Consider the following 21,296-nt stretch of genomic DNA (forward strand, 5'->3'; position numbering starts at 1 on the left):
TTATTGCAGCAGTGCTGTGGATCACTGTCATAAATTTTCTGTTTGTACAGTTTTCCCTCTCATATTGTCAAGTATCTCATGGTTTTATTAGTGGCTTGCCTGTAATTAGATTCCAGGTACAGACTTACACTCATCTTTCCAGTCAGGAAATCAGAAAAGCTATCACTTGTCTTCTGCTATTCTGCTGAATTCAGTTTGGGATATAAGACATGTTAGTGGTAATTTAGTTTGTGGTTCACACACTACCCAGTGACAATGGACTCTACTCCCTGATGTTTCTATAACTTCCCCTCATTTGGGATTTTGTTCCACTTGAACTTTCATGCTTTTAAGTAATAATCTCTCATGTTTTGGGAACTATATAAATTAAAATCAGAAAGAACTTTAAAAATGTGTGATCATCTTTGTATATCTCTCTATCATTTGAACTCTCATATGAGCCTTCAGTATTCTCAAATAACTCAAAGTGTTTATCTTTATAACATTTTTATAATTTCTGGCATCAGGAGAAGGATTTAATTTTAAATAAAGCAGCCTTCCTGTGAACAAAATGCCCAAAGATGATTGATTAGTTTTCTTTTCCTGAAAACCACCAATTAATGGCATATATTTATTTTTATTTATAATTCTATTGTCTAAGTACACACTGTAAAGTACAGCTCTTGGTGATGCATGTTTATTTTCTTCTCTACACCCAGATGAAACTCAAATGACATAACTTTGGTTTAGATAACTTTGAAAAATCTGTCAGTGAATCTGATATGGTCACATTTATGAACACCTTGTTCCCAGGGACTGTCAAGCAGAAATAGTAAAGAAGCCTAGATAAACACATTTTACCACAAGAAAAGCTAACAACACCATTACAATCTATCAGACCTTGAAGTGGCCGTCTTTTACCTCTATAAGAAAACATGGCGATTCTTTTCTTCCTTTATCTGTCCAGGGACTCACAATTCATGACACATAGGCACTTCAGAACAAATTAAGGTAAAAAGATGCTCCGATATTAATGAAAATCCCTCATTTTCTTTTGATTAATTAAAAGGGTTTTAGGAGAAAACTAATAATGGTCCACTGGGAGGAAAAAGCCATTAAAGTCATGGAATATATATTAGCAATTATCCTACTTTATTTACAACCCATTTTTCTTCTGAAAACAGGAATGCATAAAATATATAAATTGTCATAAAATAATAAATGTATGTAAAATTCATGAAAATCTGAAAACAGGTTTTGAATATAATGATATTATTAAGAATTAAAATAATTCAGTAATTTTCAGCAACCAAAATATATGAGATGAGCTTTCAAATAATGTTAAATAAGTAAAGTAGGATTGTAATTGAATGCAGCCCTAATTAGACTTTTCTCATTTTGATCTTCATTTAAACATCTTCTAATTCCCTTTTACAGAGAAACATAGATTAGAAATTGGTATAAGGCTATGAACAACCAGGCAAATTCATGGAGTATGAAATGCCAAAATGGTTTTCTTCAGGTAAAAGTGGGAACTTTAAATTTCAACAAATGTTAACAGTGTAGTTCTGATCTAGATTTGCTCTGGGTGTTTACAGATCTATTTACTTAAAAATGGAATAGTTCCCCCGAAATTGGATTTTTTGGTGTCTGGCCTGGAATTTGGGTTGTAATCTAGGAGAATTCCTGGTTGGAGCCCCAGGCTTTCAACTAATGCTGTGACTGTACATTTGAATGCTGAAGTTGACTTTAGTTGACTTTAGACACATGGGTTAAGCACAGGATTAAACCTAGTACATTTTCCTGAAACAAAGATCTGCTCTGCAGTGAACTCAAATGTAGATAATAGTTACTAAATATTTATTTAGCAACTTTAATAAATAGCACATTTTCTTACTGGGCTTCCCAGATGGCTCAGAGGTAAAGATTCTGACTACAGTGAAGGAGACTTAGGTTTGATCCATTGGTCAGGAAGATCCTCTAGAGTAGGAAATGGCAACCCACTTCAGTATTCTTGCTTGGAAAACTCCATGGACAGAGGATCCTCCATGCAGTCCATGAGGTCGAGTGGCTAAGCAACAAGAACAACAATAATGTATTTATTTATTTATTGCGTGTGATGGGTCTTAATTGCTATGCACAGACTTTCTCTAGTTGTGGAAAGTGGGGGCTACTCTTCATTACAGTGTGCAAGCTTATCACTGCAGTGACATCTGTTGCTGCAAACCACGGGTTCTATGAGCATGGACTTCAGTACTTGCAGCATACAGACTAAATTGTGGTCCACAGGCTTAGTTGCTCTAGAGCATGTGGAATCTTCCCAGACCATGGATCAAATCTATGTCCTTTGGCCTGGCAGAAGGATTCATATCCACTGTATCACCAGGAAAGTCCAACAATATATATTTTTTAAGTTTTTCAACAATGAAAGTTACATGAGTTATATCAAATAGTGTTTTGACTACCTGCACCATTTAAGAAAATATCTGCTGCCGTGACAAGCAAGACCTTAAATCTCAGTAATTAATACCATAATGTTTGTCTTTCATTCACATACCTTACATATTCCTGATCCGTGAACAGCCTTCCATATTGTCAACCAAGGAGTCAGACTCCTTCTATCTTATAGTTTTGTCCTTTTATATAGAGAATGCCATAGGGCATTCTCTACTCAGCAAGAGGAAAGAAAAAGAAAGAAAGGAGGATGACCACAGTAGTTTTTAATTGATTAGGCCTGGAAGTTGTGTCAACATTTTTGTCTAAACTCAATTGGCCAAAATTTAATCACATGGCCTTTATCTAATTGAAAGAGAGGTGTAAAAGAAAGAAACATTTTATTTTTAAAAGCTTCTAGTAATCTGCCATATCATCTAAGAAGTTTGCTCATGCTGGAATTTATGCACTCAGCTTTTGATAAACATAATATGTGAGTAAGAGAGATTAAAATTGCTATTTATATTAGTAGCTATTGTATCATTTCTATTTAGAATTGACTTATCCACTTCATGAGAAAACACTAAAGTTTTCTTCTCTTTTTTTAATCATATAGACCTAAATCAAGAGGGATGATTAGTTGGATTGTAAAGTATCTATACCAACAAAGGTCTGTCTAGTCAAAGCTATGGTTTTTCCAGTAGTCATGTATGGGTGTGAGAGTTGAGCCATAAAGAAAGCTGAGCACCAAAGAACTGATGCTTTTGAACTGTGATGCTGGAGAAGACTCTTGAGAGTCCCTTGGACTGCAAGGAGATCAAACCAGTCCATCCTAAAGGAAATCAGTCCTGAATATTCATTGGAAGGACTGATGCTGAAGCTGGTATCCAATGCTTTGGCCACCTGATGCAAAGAACTGACTCATTTGAGAAGACCTTAATGCTGGGAAAAATTGAAGGCAGACAGAGAAGGGGACAGCAGAGGATGAGATGGTTGGATGGCATCATCAACTCAATGGACATGAATTTGAGTAAGCTCCAGGAGTGAGTGATGGACAGGGAGGCCTGGTGTACTGCAGTCCATGAGGTCGCAAAGAGTTGGACACAACTGAGTGACTGAACTGAACTGAATTGAAAGTATCTAAAATTTAAGACATATTCAAATTAACTAAGTCTGTCTGAATGTTTTGATACAGGGAACTATTTCAATATTTCATTGTGTTACATGTAATCTTTCCAAACATTGATATTACCTTTGTGAATTTCATATGTTCATTACTAAAAGAATATTTGTTGCTAAATATTAAAGAGCACATACCATGAGGTAGCCAGATGTAAGATATTGAAAAAAACTTTAAATGTACCTGAAATACAGGAGGACATTTCTTAATTGCACAAAAGTATTATATAAGAAAGTACATCTCATATAAACCAGTTTGTAAGAGATCAGCCCTGGGTGTTCTTTGGAAGGAATGATGCTAAAGCTGAAACTCCAGTACTTTGGCCACCTCATGTGAAGAGTTGACTCATTGGAAAGACTCTGATGCTGGGAGGGATTGGGGGCAGGAGGAAAAGGGGACAACAGAGGATGAGATGGCTGGATGGCATCACCGACTCGATGGACATGAGTTTGAGTGAACTCCGGGAGTTGGTGATGGACAGGGAAGCCTGGCGTGCTCAGATTCATGGGGTTGCAAAGAGTCGGATACAACTGAGCGACCGGGCTGAACTGAACTGAACTGAATAAGAAGTATAACAACCAAGAAAATATGTAATGCAATTTATTTCTAGTAATTTAAGTGATGGATGTATTATCCAAAGACATGACTATGGGCTGAGTTGTGCTTTCCCGGGTTCTTACAGGAGAAAAGGAAAGATAAACCCATCTGAATGCAGAGTTCCAAAAAATAGCATGGAGAGATAAGAAAGCCTTTTTAAGTGGACAATGCAAAGAAATAGAGGAAAACAATAGAATGGGAAAGATTAGAGATCTCCTCAAGAAAATGAGAGATACCAAGGGAATGTTTCATGCAAAGAAGAGCACAAAAAAGGACAGAAACGATATGGACCTAACAGAAGCAGAAGATATTAAGAAGAGGTGCCAAGAATACACAGAAGAATGATACAAAAAAGATCTTAATGACATAGATAACCATGATGGTGTGATCACTTACCTAGACCTAGACATCCTGGAGTGTGAAGTTAAGCAGGCCTCAGGAAGCATTACTACAAACAAAGCTACTGGAGGTGATGGAACTTCAGGTGAGTTATTTCAAATCCTAAAGATAATGCTGTGAAACTGCCGCTGTCTATATGCCAGAAAATTTAAAAACTCAGCAGTGGCCACAGGACTAGAAAATGTCAGTTTTCATTCTAATCCCAAAGAAGGGTAATGCCAAAGAATGTTCAAATTACTGAACAATAACCCTCATTTCACATGCAAGCAAAGTAATGCACAAAATTCTCCAAGCTAGGCTTCAACAGTACATGAACTGAGAACTTCCAGATGTTCAAGCTGGATTTAGGAAAGGCAGAGGAACCAGAGATCAAATTGTTAACATCTGTTGGATTATAGGAAAAGCAAGAGAATTCTAGAAAAATATCTACTTCTGCTTCGCTGACCATGCTAAAGCCTTTGTGTGGAGCACAACAAGCTGTGGAAAATTCTTCAAGAAATGGGAATACCAGACCACCTTACCTGCCTCCTGAAAAACCTGTTTGAAGGTAAAGAGGCAACAGTTAGAACCAGACATGGAACAACTGACTGCTTCCAAATTGGGAAAGGAGAACATCAAGACTGTGTATTGACATCCTGCTTATTTAACTTATATGCAGAACACATCATGAGAAATGCTAGGCTGAATGAACCACAAGCTGGAATCAAGATTGCTAGGAGAAATATCATAACCTCAGATATGCAGATGACACCACCATTATGGCAGAAAGTGAAGAGGAACTAAAGAGCCTCTTGATGGAGGACTAAGAAGAAAGTGAAAAGGCTGGCTTATAACTCAACATTCAAAAAATGAAGATCATGGAATCCAGTCCCATCATTTGATGGCAAATAGATGGGGAAACAATGGAAACAGTGAGAGACTTTATTTTCTTGGGCTCCAACATCACTGCAGATGGTGACCTCAGTCATGAAATTAAAAGACACTTGCTCCTTGGAAGAAAAGCAATGACAAACCTGCTGTGTGTTAGCTGCTCAGTTGTGTCTGATTCTTTGTAACCCCTTAGACTGTAGCCTGCCAGACTCCTCTGTCTGTGGGATTTTCCAGCAGGAATACTGGAGTGGGTTGCCATTTCCTCCTCCAGGGGATCTTCCCAACCCAGAGACTGAACATGGGTCTCCTGCATTTCAGGCAGATTCTTTACTGTCTGAGCCACCTGGAAAACCCATTACAAACCTAGAAAGCATATTAAAAATCAGAGACATTGTTTTGCCAGCAAAGGTCTGTCTAGTCAAAGCTATGGTTTTTCTGGTTGTCATGTATGGATGTGAGAATTGAACCATAAATAAGGCTGAGTGCCAAAGAATTGATACTTTTTAACTGTGGTGTTGGAGAATACTCTTGAGAGTTCCTTGGACTGTAAGGAGATCAAACCAGTCAATACTAAATGAAATCAATCCTGAATATTCTTTGGAGGGACTGATGCTGAAGCTGAAGCTCCAAAACTTCAGCCACCTGATATGAAGAGCCAAATGATTGGAAAAGACCCTGATGCTGGGAAATACTGAAGATAGGAGCAGAAGGGGACGGCAGAGGATGAGATGGTTGGATAGCATCATGGACTCAATGGACATGAGTTTGAGCAAGCTCTGGGAGATGGTGAAGGATAGGGAAGTCTGGCGTTCTGCAGCCCAGGGGGTTTGCAAGAAGTCAAACATGACTTAGTGACTGAAAAACAACAAAATTTATTTTGTTAAAACTTTAAACACCAGTACCTCAGAATGTGACTATATTTGGAAATGGGCCCTTTAAAGATTTAATTGTGCCAAAATAAGCCATTAGGATGAGCCCTAATCCAATATGAATGGTTTCCTTGTAAGTGGAAATTTGGACACATAGAGAAAGTTCAGGGATACATTCACACCAAAGAAAGATCATTTGAGGCTACAGTGAGAAGAAATTAAAAATAAATAATCATAAAAGATTATACCTTTCTCAATTCTTAATTAGATAAATTGACAAAAATCATTGAAAATATAGAAATCTACACAGCATGATTCACAAATGATGAACTGTTGTATGAGGAATATTGCATCCTCAACAATCAGAGCATTTCCTACTTATGTAGGGACATAAAGCAAGATCAGTTTCAAAGGGCTGAAAATACACATTGTTTGGTTTAGGAATACAGTGGCATTATGCTAGAAATCAATAACAGAAGGATAGCTAGAGTATCAATATTTTGAACTAAAAATGAAAACTAATAAAAAGCTTAAAATATATATTGAAAGAGAAGAAAAAAATCATTGCCAATAAATATATATATGTATCCGTCTCAAGAAATTAGAGGGAAGCAGTAAAACTCAAAGATAGTAAAAAGAAAAAAATAAGGAGAAGCAACTGAAAATTAACCAAATGGAAAAAAATCTCAAAATCAATGAGACCAAATTATGTTCTTTGAAAGGAGAAATAAAATTAGCAAAATCTTAGCAAAATAAAGGAGCAAAAGCAAAAAGGTAAACAAACTAATAAATATTAGAAATGAAAAATACATACCAATACAGAATTTCCACAGATTAAAAAAATAATACAAAGCTCTTATAAATAACCATGAGCCAAAATATATGAAAATCTTGATGAAAAAAACATATATCTCAAAAACATAACAAAACTGATGAAAATAAACAAAAATCTGAATAGTCATGTATATTAATGACATTAAACATGGAATGAAAGCTTTGCCTCATTAGTCACCAGAGAAAAGCAAAACAAAACCCAAATTATCCCTTGATATACTCACTAGAACTGCTAAGTTTCAAAAGATAGAAAATTATAAGCTTAGCCCTGATATGAATCTCTTGGAACTTCCGTATTACTGGGGATGTAATTTTGTGCAACCACTTTCCACATGAAAAAATAGGAAATCATCTCACACATAAGACTGAACAAAAGAAGCATGACATGAGACAGTTCATCCTGTATATGTGATTCCATTGATATTACATTCAAAAATACAAATATATGCCCCCTATGGTGTAGAAGAGAGGGGATGCTGGTAAGAAAGGCACACATAAGGGACTCAGGACTTACATAACATTCAATTTACTGAACATAATGAGAATACTCATTTTTATCAAGTTAATTATTTTTTGTTTGTGTACCTTAACAAATGTCCATAAAATAATATTAGATATAATAGTTATTTCACATACATTAATCACCATTATAAAACTCTCTGGATTCTTTGTTATAAAACAAACAAACTGTAATTACCTGAAGTGAACAGCTCACTGTGAATTAATCAAGGACAAATTAAGTTGTGAAATATCTAAAACATAACAAAAAGAGCAGTTGAGAATTTAAGCTGGAGAAAGATTATTCCAAACTTATTTCGATCTTTAAATCTTTTAATCTTTAAAAAAATATAATTTGTTACAGAAACAGAGAAGAAAAATAAAAATTATGGCAAGTTTTGAAGAGGGATTTTATACAACTATAGCATAAAACCTGTATAGGGTTTGATTTCCCTATCAGACATGAAGAATAGAACTTGTGAATTTAAAAAAATCAATTGAGACATTGTTGTTCTTGCTAATTAACAAGGAAGTGTTAATGTGCTATTTAACACTTAAGTTTTAACTACTAAACAGATGAAAATAAACTGGGAAAGACTAGGCCCAAACTGCAAAAAGGCCTCAGGAAATCTGTGCAAACAATAATTTATAGTGCTGCTACTTTCCCCACTTAGGCAAGTTAACTTCCACCAGTTTCAGCCCAAAGCTTTGGTCTCATTTACCTACCTAGATGGGGGCCAGTACCAGGAGGTAAGTCTTCACTAATTCAGTCTAATATGAATAGTAGTTGTAGCCTCCTTGTTAGTAAATAAGAATAAAAAAGAATATGTTGCCTATTTTTTTTTTTAACCAATGAGAGTACTTCATGAAAAGGTAGCTCTGAAAGAGATAGGAAAAATTGGGCCTTTATTTTCCCCCCCTGACTTTCAACACTGTTGTGCCCAGAGGTATTATGACCAATATACTCCATGAAGAGAGAAAATCTACATTTCTGAGAAGAAAAAAAAAATGATATTATTGTTTAAGTGTGACATTAACCAGTCGCTAAGGCATCCTATCATTTTTTACTACAAGATAATGCATCTTCTATTTGTTTAACTCAGTGATTTTCAAAGTATGATCCCCAGATCAGCAACATCCATATAACCTGGGAACTTGTCAGAAATTCCTAGACATCACTCCTAACCTACTGAATCAGAAATGCTGGGCAAGTGATCTTGACGGCCCTGTAAAGTTTGAGAACCACCAGTTTAAGTTGTTTTGATTTGGGTTTTCTGTTACTTGTGGTCAAAACTTCCTACTTTTACAAGGTAGCTCAGCTGGTAAAGAATCCACCTGCAATGGTGGATTGAATCCCCAGTTCAATTCCTGGATGGGGAAGATAACCTGCAGAAGGGATAGGCTACCCATTTCAGTATTCTTGGGCTTCCCTGGTGGCTCAGCTAGTAAAGAATCCACCTGAAATGTGGGAGACCTGGGTTAGATCCCTGGGTAAGGAAGATACCCTGGAGGAGGGCATGGCAACCCACTCCAATATTCCTTCCTGGAGAATCCCCACAGACAGAGTAGCCTGCCTAATTATGAGAAAACAGACATAAAGAATAATTATAAAGAGCAAAGGAACAAAGAAAACTTCATGAATTGTCTTCTATGTTAATTATACCTCACCTACAAAAAAACAAGACTGAGTGTATTCTTCAAAGTCTATGCTACATAGCTTAAGCACCTCTGAATCTAACAGTAGATTCATAAGCAAATATCTCAAGGTCTCAGCATCATCCTTATTATTGATTATTTATATTAGTTAAGATCATTACATTTATGATTGCCCTCCAGTATTAAAAGGTAAAGGAACAGAGTACTCAATAGGCCTGTTTCTACCTTCTTTTAGAAATCACTGAAAAATGATGAGCATAATGAAGAAATGAAACTACAAACACTTTATCTTTCCAAAATTACAAGACATTCTTAATAATAACCCTCATTATTTTCCAAAGAACTGTCAAATAGAGCAAAATAGCAGAGAGGTACAGGGAAAGATCAAATGAGAAAACTTGCAGTCCCTTGAATTTCAAGGAGATCAAACTGGTCAATTCGAAAGGAAATCAACCCTGAATATTCATTGGAAGGACTGATGCTGAAGCTGAAGCTCTAATACTTTGGTCACCTGATGCAAAGGATTTACTCATTGGAAAAGACTCTGATGCTGAGAAAGATACAGGGCAGGAGGAGAAGGGGGTGACAGAGGATGAGATGATTGGATGGCATCACAAACCCAATGGATATGAATTTGAGCAAACACCAGGAGATAGTGATTGATAGGGAAGACTGGCACGCTGCAATATATGGGGTCTCAAAGAGTCAGACACGACTTAGTGATTGAACAACAACAGATCTCAAACAAAGTCAGCAGATCATAGCTATCCTTGAGCAGCACCTGCATCCAAGGAGCAAAACCAATAACCATTTTTTTTTTTGTTTAAAATATTTTGTCTAAAACAGAGAAAATGGAACACCCTGGCTGGTGGGAAAATACCATATGGTACCAAGGTGTACCAATGATTCTGCAAGGAAATACATACGTACATTTGGCATGATTAGAGAGACTGGAGACAAACTAGATGAAAGAAACATGGGATTTTGGAGCATTCATAGCTGTTGATTTTATTGGGTATGGAAAAGTTGTGATTAAAATTAACCTCTCATATATCCAACATGAGAGCTTCCCAGGTGGCATTAGTACTAAAGAACCCTCTTGCCAATGCAGGAGCTGCTAAGAGATGTGGGCTCAATCCCTGGGTCAGGAAGATTCCTGGAGATGGGCAGGAAAATCCACTCCAGAATTCTTGCCTGGGAAATCTCATGGGCAGAGGATCCTGGCGGGCTACAGCTCATAGGGTCGCAGAGAGTTGGACACAACTGAAGCAACTTAGCATGCATATACCCAACTTGGCCTCTTGGGTACCTTAGTGTACCAAGGTGAATCCTTCCGGCCAAAAGACTGCTGTGGTGCTTGTCTTACAAAATTTGCTGCAAATTTATTCAAACAATGAAACTGAACCAGCATAGGATCTTTTCCAAAATATTAGAAACTAAGAGATGAAGGCTAGAAACAATATCTAAAAAAACAAAATAATTAAAATGCCAGTTTTTTTAACTAATAAAATAAACAAAGAGTTTAAAACAAATAAATAAGACATGAAAAATATATTTTTTGTACAGAGAAATAGGAGCAGTGAATGCTTAGGAGAGAAGCTGAGATGAAAAACAAAGCAATTGAAGCTTTACTGTTGCAAAGGAAAACATATCTTCAAAAAAATATAAAACAAGTAAATGAAGGTCAAGGTGTTTTTCTGACTTTTTTTTTTAATGAACACTATACATAGAAACAACATTTTTTTTAGAAAGTACCAACAATTGGAATGGAAAAATATTCAAATATGCAATTCAAGTTTTTTCTAGAAATATAAAACTAATTTACAAAGTAAAAGGGATACACTTTTTAGGAAAAAATGGATTCAGACTGAACTTGGGCTAGTAGCATTTTTGGTCTTCTAAAACCCAATAAAACAAAAAAGTCTCTGTAGTGCCTCAAGGCAAAAATGAACCAACAGAATGAAGATTCAGGCTAGCCTTGGAGATTTCTGTTCAGTCTTTTTCAATGGTAAAAGAAGTGCCTACCATGATTCCAAGGAAAGAAAGTATATCACAAAGACTTTATCATCAGGAAACAGTGGATACAAACAAAGGCAGAAGATAGATATTTTTATATCTGCAGGAATTCCAATTTCCAGGAAGCTTTCTTATAGAAGAACAGTGGAAACAGTAAGAAGATTAAAACAGAAACAATTGATTAGGACATTGAATTTATTCAACTGATGAATAATATAAAATATATGATAAAATTATGAATGTAAAATGAAAAGAAAATGTCCCAAAACATAAAACAAAGAAAAACACATTAACAAAAAATTGGAGGCAAAAGTCAGAAAAAAAGATGGAAAGCAATATAAGTACTTTATTTTGTCATACTTTATAGGTAAAGAATAAAATATAATAAAATAAAATATATATTGACTGTGTAGATCACAACTAACTGTGGAAAATTCTTCAAGAGCTGGGAATACCAGACCACACTATCTGCCTCCTGAGAGACCTGTTTGCAGGTCAAGAAGCAACACTTAGAACCAGACATGGAACAGCAAACTGGTTCCAAATTGGGAAAGGAAGACGACAAAGCTGTATATTGTCACCTTGCTTATTTAACTTATATGCATAGTATATCATATGAAATGCTAGGCTGGATGAAGCACAAGCTGGAATCAAGATTGCCAGGAGCAATATCAATAACCTCAGATATGCAAATAACACCATCCTTATGGCAGAAAATGAAGAAACTAAAGAGACATTGACAAAAGTGAAAGAGGAGAGTGAAAAAGGTGGTTTAAAATTCAACATTCAAAAAATGAAGATCATGGAATCAAGCCCCATCACATTATGGCAAATAGATGGGGAAACAATAGAAACAATGACAGACTTTTTTTTCTTGGGCTCTAAAACCACTGTAGATGGTGACTACAGCCATAAAATTAAAGAAACTTGCTCCTTGGAAGAAAAGCTATGACAAACTTGGACAGCATATTAAAAAGCTGAGACATTATTTTGCTGACAAAGGTCCATCTAGTCAAAGCTATAGTTTTTCCAGTAGTTATGTATGGATGTGAAAGTTGGACCATAAAGAAAGCTGAGTACTGAAGAACTGATATTTTGAACTGTGGTGCTGGAGAAAACTCTTGAGAATCCCTTGGACTGCAAGGAGATCCAACCAATCAATTCTGAAGGAAATTAGTCCTGAATATTCATTGGAAGGACCGATACTAAAGCTGGAGCTCCAATACTTTGGCCACCTGATGTGAAGAACTTACTCCATAGAAAAGACCCTGGTGTTGGGAAAGATTGCAGGCAGGAGGAGAAGGGGACAATAGAGGATGAGACGGCCAGATGGCATCACCGACTTGATGGACATGAGTTTGAGCAAGCTCTGGGAGTTGGTGATGGACAGGGAAGCTGAGCATGCTGCAGTCCATGGGGTCACAAACAGTTGGACACGACTGAGCGACAAAACTGAAGTGAAAATATATATTAAAACTGATAAAAATATAGAAACACAATTGTATTTAAATATGCAAAGGTATACAGTAGACAAAATAAGAAAAACATTATGTTCATCTCTAATTTCAAAGTGGAAATAAAGCAAAGAGGTTGAGGAATTATAATAATTTTGTTATTGCACAAAATGGGGATTCATTAGTTACTTTCTAATGATTCAGAGTAGTAAATGTATTATATATAATTATGGTGTAAATGTTATCATTAAAAGAACTGAAAATAAATGTGTAATTTACAATTTATCAGAAAGAATCTACAAACAAGACGAAGCCAAGGGGGGCAAATACTGTATTATAATAAAGTAAAAGAAGCCATAAAACGTGAAAGCATAATATAAAGGACTATGACCAGTTTTCCCAGCACCACTTGTTAAAGAGATTGTCTTTACTCCATTGTATATTCTTGCCTCCTTTGTCAAAGATAAGGTGTCCATATGTGTGTGGATTTATCTCTGGGCTTTCTATTTTGTTCCATTGATCTATATGTCTGTCTTTGTGCCAGTACCATACTGTTTTGATGACTGTGGCTTTGTAGTAGAGCCTGAAGTCAGGCAAGTTGATTCCTCCAGTTCCATTCTTCTTTCTCAAGATTGCTTTGGCTATTCGAGGTTTTTTGTATTTCCATACAAATCTTGAAATTATTTGTTCTAGTTCTGTGAAAAATATGGCTGGTAGCTTGATAGGGATTGCGTTGAATTTGTAAATTGTTTTGGGTAGCATACTCATTTTCACTATATTGATTCTTCCAATCCATGAACATGGTATATTTCTCCATCTATTAGTGTCCTCTTTGATTTCTTTCATCAGTGTTTTATAGTTTTCTATATATAGGTCTTTAGTTTCTTTGGGTAGATATATTCCTAAGTATTTTATTCTTTTTGTTGCAATGGTGAATGGAATTGTTTCCTTAATTTCTTTTTCTACTTTCTCATTATTAGTGTATAGGAATGCAAGGGATTTCTGTGTGTTGATTTTATATCCTGCAACTTTACTATATTCATTGATGAGCTCTAGTAATTTTCTGGTGGAGTCTTTAGGGTTTTCCATGTAGAGGATCATGTCATCTGCAAACAGTGAGAGTTTTACTTCTTCTTTTCCAATTTGGATTCCTTTTATTTCTTTTTCTGCTCTGATTGCTGTGGCCAAAACTTCAACCACTTGTAAAAGAATGAAACTAGATCACTTTCTAACACCGCACACAAAAATAAACTCAAAATGGATTAAAGATCTAAATGTAAGACCAGAAACTATAAAACTCCTAGAGGAGAATATAGGCAAAACACTCTCAGACATAAATCACAGCAGGATCCTCTATGATCCACCTCCCAGAATTCTGGAAATAAAAGCAAAAATAAACAAATGGGATCTAATTAAAATTAAAAGCTTCTGCACAACAAAGGAAACTATAAGCAAGGTGAAAAGACAGCCTTCTGAATGGGAGAAAATAATAGCAAATGAAGCAACTGACAAACAACTAATCTCAAAAATATACAAGCAACTTATGCAGCTCAATTCCAGAAAAATAAACGACCCAATCAAAAAATGGGCCAAAGAACTAAATAGACATTTCTCCAAAGAAGACATACGGATGGCTAACAAACACATGAAAAGATGCTCAACATCACTCATTATCAGAGAAATGCAAATCAAAACCACAATGAGGTACCACTTCACACCAGTCAGAATGGCTGCGATCCAAAAATCTGCAAGCAACAAATGCTGGAGAGGGTGTGGAGAAAAGGGAACCCTCCTACACTGTTGGTGGGAATGCAAACTAGTACAGCCACTATGGAGAACAGTGTGGAGATTCCTTAAAAAATTGCAAATAGAACTACCTTATGACCCAGCAATCCCACTGCTGGGTATACACACCGAGGAAACCAGAATTGAAAGAGACACATGTACCCCAATGTTCATCGCAGCACTGTTTATAATAGCCAGGACATGGAAACAACCTAGATGTCCATCAGCAGATGAATGGATAAGGAAGCTTTGGTACATATACACGATGGAGTATTACTCAGCCGTTAAAAAGAATTCATTTGAATCAGTTCTGATGAGATGGATGAAACTGGAGCCGATTATACAGAGTGAAATAAGCCAGAAAGAAAAACACCAATACAGTATACTAACACATATATATGGAATTTAGAAAGATGGCAATGACGACCCTGTATGCAAGACAGGAAAAAAGACACAGCTGTGTATAATGGACTTTTGGACTCAGAGAGAGAGGGAGAGGGCGGGATGATTTGGGAGAATGGCATTCTATCATGTATACTATCATGTCAGAATTGAATCGCCAGTCTATGTCTGACGCAGAATACAGCATGATTGGGGCTGGTGCATGGGGATCACCCACAGAGATGTTATGGGGAGGGAGGTGGGAGGGGGTTTCATGTTTGGGAACACATGTAAGAATTAAAGATTTTAAAATTTAATAAAAAAAATAAAATAATAATAATAATAAAAAAATAATAATAATAATAATATAAAGGACTATGAAAGAAAAAGCCCAAACAAATCTGTCACATCAATAAATGTAGATAGGCTGAACACGTCTATGAAAACCTTCAGGCTGAATAAAAGTGATAAAAAAACTAAGTGTCTCAAAAGATTGAAAACAACATAATAGGGAAACTCACAAGATAAATGCAAATAAAAAGAAGGCAGGGTTAGCAATCTCAATATCAAGTAAGGTTACACTCAGGGTCAAAAAAAAAAAAGCCAGTACAATCAGAAAACCAAACACCATTAGGAACCATAAGACTTGAGGGAAAAAAACTTAAAATTATCTCTATTTATAAATGATAGTGAATCAAGATAAAATAGCTCAAACAAGAAGAGACTTCATTAAAGTAGGAGGATTAAACTTAGTATGTAAATATATACTAATATGTATTTAATTATTTATTTATATAAAACTACATAAACATATCTGCAGCAACTTGTTGTTTAGTTACTAAGTCATATACAACTCTTTTGTGACCCCATGAAGTATAATCCGCCAGGGTCCTCTATCCATGGGATTTTCCAGGCAAGAATACTGGAGTGGATTGCTATTTCCTTCTCCAGGGGATCATCCTGACAGACGGATGAAACCTGGATCTCCCGCACCTCCTAAATTTGCAGGCAGATTCTTTACCATTGAGAAATAAGTGATTAAATTGCTAACATTCACTGGATCATGGAGAAAGCAAGGGAGTTCCAAAAAACATCTACTTCCGCTTCATTGACTGCATAAAAGCCTTTGACTGTGTAGATCATAACAAACTGTGGAAAATTCTTAAAGAGATGAGAATACCAGGCCAACTTAGTCTCCTGATAAACCTGTATGTGGTTCAAGAAGCAACAGAATCCAACATGGAACAATTTAGTGATCCAAAATTGAGGAGTATGACAAGGCTGTAGTTTTAACTTAAATGCGGAGTATATCATGCAAAATGCCAGGCTGGATGAATCACAAGCTGGAATTAAGATTGCTGGGAGAACAACCTCAGATATGCAGATGATACCACCCTTATAGAGGAAAGTGAAGAGAAACTAAAGAGCCTCTTGATGAGGTTGAAGGAGGAAAGTGAAAAAGCTAGTTTGAAACTCAATATTAAAACAACTAAGATCATGGCATCCAGGCCCATCACTTCATGGCAAATAGAAGTGGAAAAAGTAAAAGCATTGATCAATTTTATTTTCTTGGGCTTGAACATCACTGTGGATGGTGACTGCAGCCACAAAATTTAAAGACACTTGCTTTAAAGAAGAAAAGCTATGACAAACTTAGACAGCATATTAAAAGGCAAAGGCGTCACTTTGCCAACAAATTTCCATATAGTGAAAGCTATGGCTTGTCCGGTAGTAGTGTACACATGTGAGAGTTGGACCATAAAGAAGACTGAAGTGAAGTGAGCTCACTCAGTCGTGTCCGACTCTTTGTGACCCCATGGACTGTAGCCCACCAGGCTCTTCCATCCATGGGATTCTCCAGGCAAGAATACTGGAGAGGGTTGCCATTTCCTTCTCCAGGGGAACTTCTCGACCCAGGGATCGAACCCGGGTCTCCCGCATTGTGGGCAGGCGCTTTACCCTCTGAGCCACCAGGAAAGCCCAAAGAAGACTGAGTGCCAAAGAATTCATGCTTTCAAACTGTGGTGGTGAAGGAAACTCTTGAAAGTCCCTTGGACTGCAGGATCAAACCAGTCAATCCTAAAGGAAATCAACCCTGAAAATTCATTGGAAGGATTGATACTAAAGCTGAAACTCCAATACTTTAGCCACATGATGTGAAGAGCTGACTTATTGGAAAAGACCCTAATGTTTGGAATGCTGAGGGCAGGAAGAGAAGGGATGAGATGATTAGATAGCATCCCTGACTCAATGGACATGAATTTGAGCAACCTCTGGAAGACAGCAGAGGACAGAGGAGCCTGGCTTACTACAGTCTAAGAGTTACAAAGAGTCAGAATAGTGACTCAAAAATAACAATATAAACATATAGATATAAAACAACAAATTGAAGATAAACTTGAAAAGAAAACACAATTACCTTAACAACACAAAAATTAAATATTGTAGATCAAACATATTAAGAAATTTGGGAGAAAAAAAGAAAACTTAAAAACACCCCTGAGTGACACAAAAGTAGACTTCACACACACACACACACAAAAAGGAAAGCATTCAGGATTTCTGAACAGTATCACTTTCCAAAATTTCTTTTCCTCAAATAACATAGCTTTTAAATGATCTTTTAAAATACATTAACAATATTTCTTGGTTTTAGACAAATTTGTTTCAACATTCATTTGGGGAGAAATGCAAAAAAAAAAAAAAAAAAACCTAGTAAAAATAAAACCTAATGAAGAACCCTACTGCTTCTAGTAGGGTTAACTACTTATAGTTAACCCTAGGGTTAACTGTACTTCTAGTAGATTACCTATATTTTCAAAATCTGATAACACCAAAAGTTTAGCAACTAGCAATCACACACAGAAAATTTTAAAATGGCTGTTCCCTATACAACCTAACATTTACCTACCCATACGTCCAAAATTTTACTCCTAGAGAAAAGAAAACATTAAGCCTACTAACAATTATTCAGGTGTTCATAACAGCTAATGTAAAATGGTCATAAAGTGAAAATAGTCTAAGTGCCCATCAGTAAAAGGTAGATAAACAAAGTATGGTATATTTATACAGTGGAATACTATTCAACAATTAACAGAGTAGTATTTACTCACATGCACAACATGGATGGCTATCAAAACATTGCTGAAAGAAAGAAAGTTTACACAAAAATTTACCAAGTGTATGATTCTATTCTATGAAGTCCTAGAACAAGAAAAACTAACTTGTGATGGAAAAAATCAAAATAGTGATTGCTTTTGGGTAAGACTATGAGTAGGAATTAACTGAGGAAGAGGATGGGAGAACTTTATTGGATTACAAGGTGTATGGATTTATGAGAACTTTGTTGTTGTTGTTGTTTAGTCGCTTAGTCGTGTCTGACTCTTTACGACCCCATGGACTATAGCCCACTAGGCTCCTCTGTCCATGGGATTCTCCAGGCAAGAATACTGGAGTGGGCTGCCATTTCCTTCTCCATATGAGAACTTATTGGATATACTTAAGAGTTGACCATTTCATTGTACAAAATTTACTTCAAAAACAGACAAGTCAAATATTTAACCCTATATGAATGCTGAAGTATTTGGAGCCTCCTGATGTCTGCAATTGACCTTGGGACACATCAAAAAATAAGATGGGCTGATGGATAGAGAGAAGATGGACAGATGGATAAATATGTAATAAAGTAATTTTATAATAGAATGTTGGAATATAGTCAATGATATATAGGTAAAATTTAAAATTTTAAAACATTTCTGCAAAGTTTTTAAAACCTTTCTGAATATTTGAAATATTTTCATGATAGGATGAAAAAAATTGGGGTTAGGGGAAAAAAAGCAGTAAAATGACAATAGATCTACCAGAAATGAAAATATATTATGATGCTTTTTAATTTGACATGTTATTGTTGAAAGAATACATATTCCAATGGAACAGAATAAATGCCTAGAAATTGACTGAAGTAGAGATAAAAGTTTGTATATGAAAAGGTGAACTCTCAAATCACTGAAAGATTATAGACATTTTAATAAATGATGTTGACAAAACTGGATATCCATCTGGATAACAGATAAAATTGGATCCATACCATCAAACATCCTAATAAATTTCAATGTATAAGGTACCTGTATTAGTCAAGGTTCTCCAGAGAAACAGAACCAATAGAGGTTATACACACACATAGAGAGAAATTTATGTTAAGGAGTTTACTTATGTAGCTGCGGCTTGGTGAGCCTGAACTCTAATGTTGTGGGCTGGCAGACTGGAGACTCAGGAAAGAATTTCAGTTTGAGCCTAGCAGTAGTCTGCTGGCAGAATTCCTTCTTGTTTGGGGGACATCAGTGTTTCTTCTATTGATATTAAGACCTTCAGTGGCTTAGATAAAGCCCATTCACATTTTGGAGGGCAATTTCTTTTATTCAAGGTCCACTGATTACAATATTGGTCTCATCCAAAAACACCTTCACAGAAATAGCCAGGATAATGTTTGATCAAATATCTGGGTACCATGGGGCAGCAAAGTTAACACATAAATTAACCATCACAATATATAAATGTACAAAAAACTTGAAACTGTATAAATATTTGAATAAAACATGATTTAATTCTTTTATACTCAAAATCTAGATGCAATGAAGTAAATTATTAATGACTTTGATTATTTAAAATATTTTTCATGGCAAAAAATTATAGGCAAATTCAAAAGGCAAATGATGAAGAAGGAATCAACATTTGCAATATATATAGTAAATAAAGTCATAAGCCTTCTGACACATAAAGAATTCCTAAAACCTGAAGAGGAAAAAAATGTAAAACCAAAAATAATGGTGAAAGAAAGAAAGAAAAATTTCATGCATGCATGCATGTTCTGTCATTCAGTCATATCCAACTCTTTGCAGCTCATGGAATGTAGCCCAGCAGACTCCTCTGTCCAAAAGATTTTCCAAGCAAGAACACTGGAGTGGGTTGCCATTTTCTTCTTCAGAGGATCTTCCCAACCCAGGGATCAAACCTGCATCTCCTGCATTGGCAGGGGGACTCATTCTTTACCACTGAACCAGCTGAGAAGTCCCTAAATAGTTTATGAGAAATGGTATAAAATGTATCCTTAATGTATAAAATATATTTAAGCATAATGAAAGAAATTAAAACTAAACTGTAAAGATACAATTTCTTGAATTTTAAAAAAAAGTATTCAAAAAGCTTGAGAATACACTATTTCCACAAACTTTAGGGAAACAGATGTTCTTTTTACTGTTCCTGAGTGTACAAAATGAGACAATCACTATAGGAAGGAATTTAGCAATATCTAACAATATACATATATCATTTAATTTAGTAATCTCAAGTTTAGAATTTTCCTTGAAGATATCGCTGCAGAAATGTGGAGGAAAAAAAAAAAAGCTAAAAGAGATTTTTCATAAAGTATTATTTGTAACAAAAAATATTGGAAACAACCCAAATATCCAATTATAGGAGAATGATTAAACAATTATAATTCACAAGACAGAGTACTCTACAGAAGTTTACTTTAAAAAAAAAGAACCTCATGACAAGAAGTCATTTCCTACATGTAGGTTTAGATTTAGTTATAAACATCTTTGTTTATTCAAAATAAAATATAGGAAGAATAAATCAAAATATTGGTTACCTCCATGTGTGTGAGAATATAGAAAGGCTACATGATGACTGAAAATATTCTTAGTATACCTTGTATGTTAGTATCCAGTCAAGAAAACAGAAACCACATAAATTACATTAACAATATAATTTAGGAACTTTTGTACATGAATACTGGAAGAATGAAAAGGCAACCATGATACAGTGAGGTAACAGAGACAGCAATTATCTAAAATACCTCCCAACCCAAAGACTAGGAATACAAAGAAGGAGACAGGAGAAAGCAATCTGTAGCGTAGGAACACATTTTTCTGAAGACAGTGGACTGATTCCCTGGTTAGTGCTAGAACTTTGGGAGCTCTGAGAAAGAACACCATGAAGCTGAGACTCAGACCCCTGAAAATAATGTTCTTACTGCCTAGTCTAACTGTACTAAAAGAAGCTGTAATCTGGAAACAAGTGTTACTAGAAAGCTCGTTCACTGTCTGGATAAAGGGATGTCGCAGGAGAAAGACAGAAAGGGGAAACAAATAAACAGGAAGAAAGTTTTTTCTCCATCCTCCACTTTTCTAGTCTCCTTTGGCACCCCGTGGTAGAATCAAACAGGACAATAGGTGTTGAGGGTGAAATACAGTTCATAGTGTGAGAATGATAGAAAGAAATATGCAACAGGGGGTTGGGAGCTGAGAGAAAAAAAGCTTATTAACCAATACAGCCCATTCTTCT

This window comes from Capricornis sumatraensis, chromosome 2, assembly GCF_032405125.1.
Source record: "Capricornis sumatraensis isolate serow.1 chromosome 2, serow.2, whole genome shotgun sequence".
Lineage (NCBI taxonomy): Eukaryota > Metazoa > Chordata > Mammalia > Artiodactyla > Bovidae > Capricornis > Capricornis sumatraensis.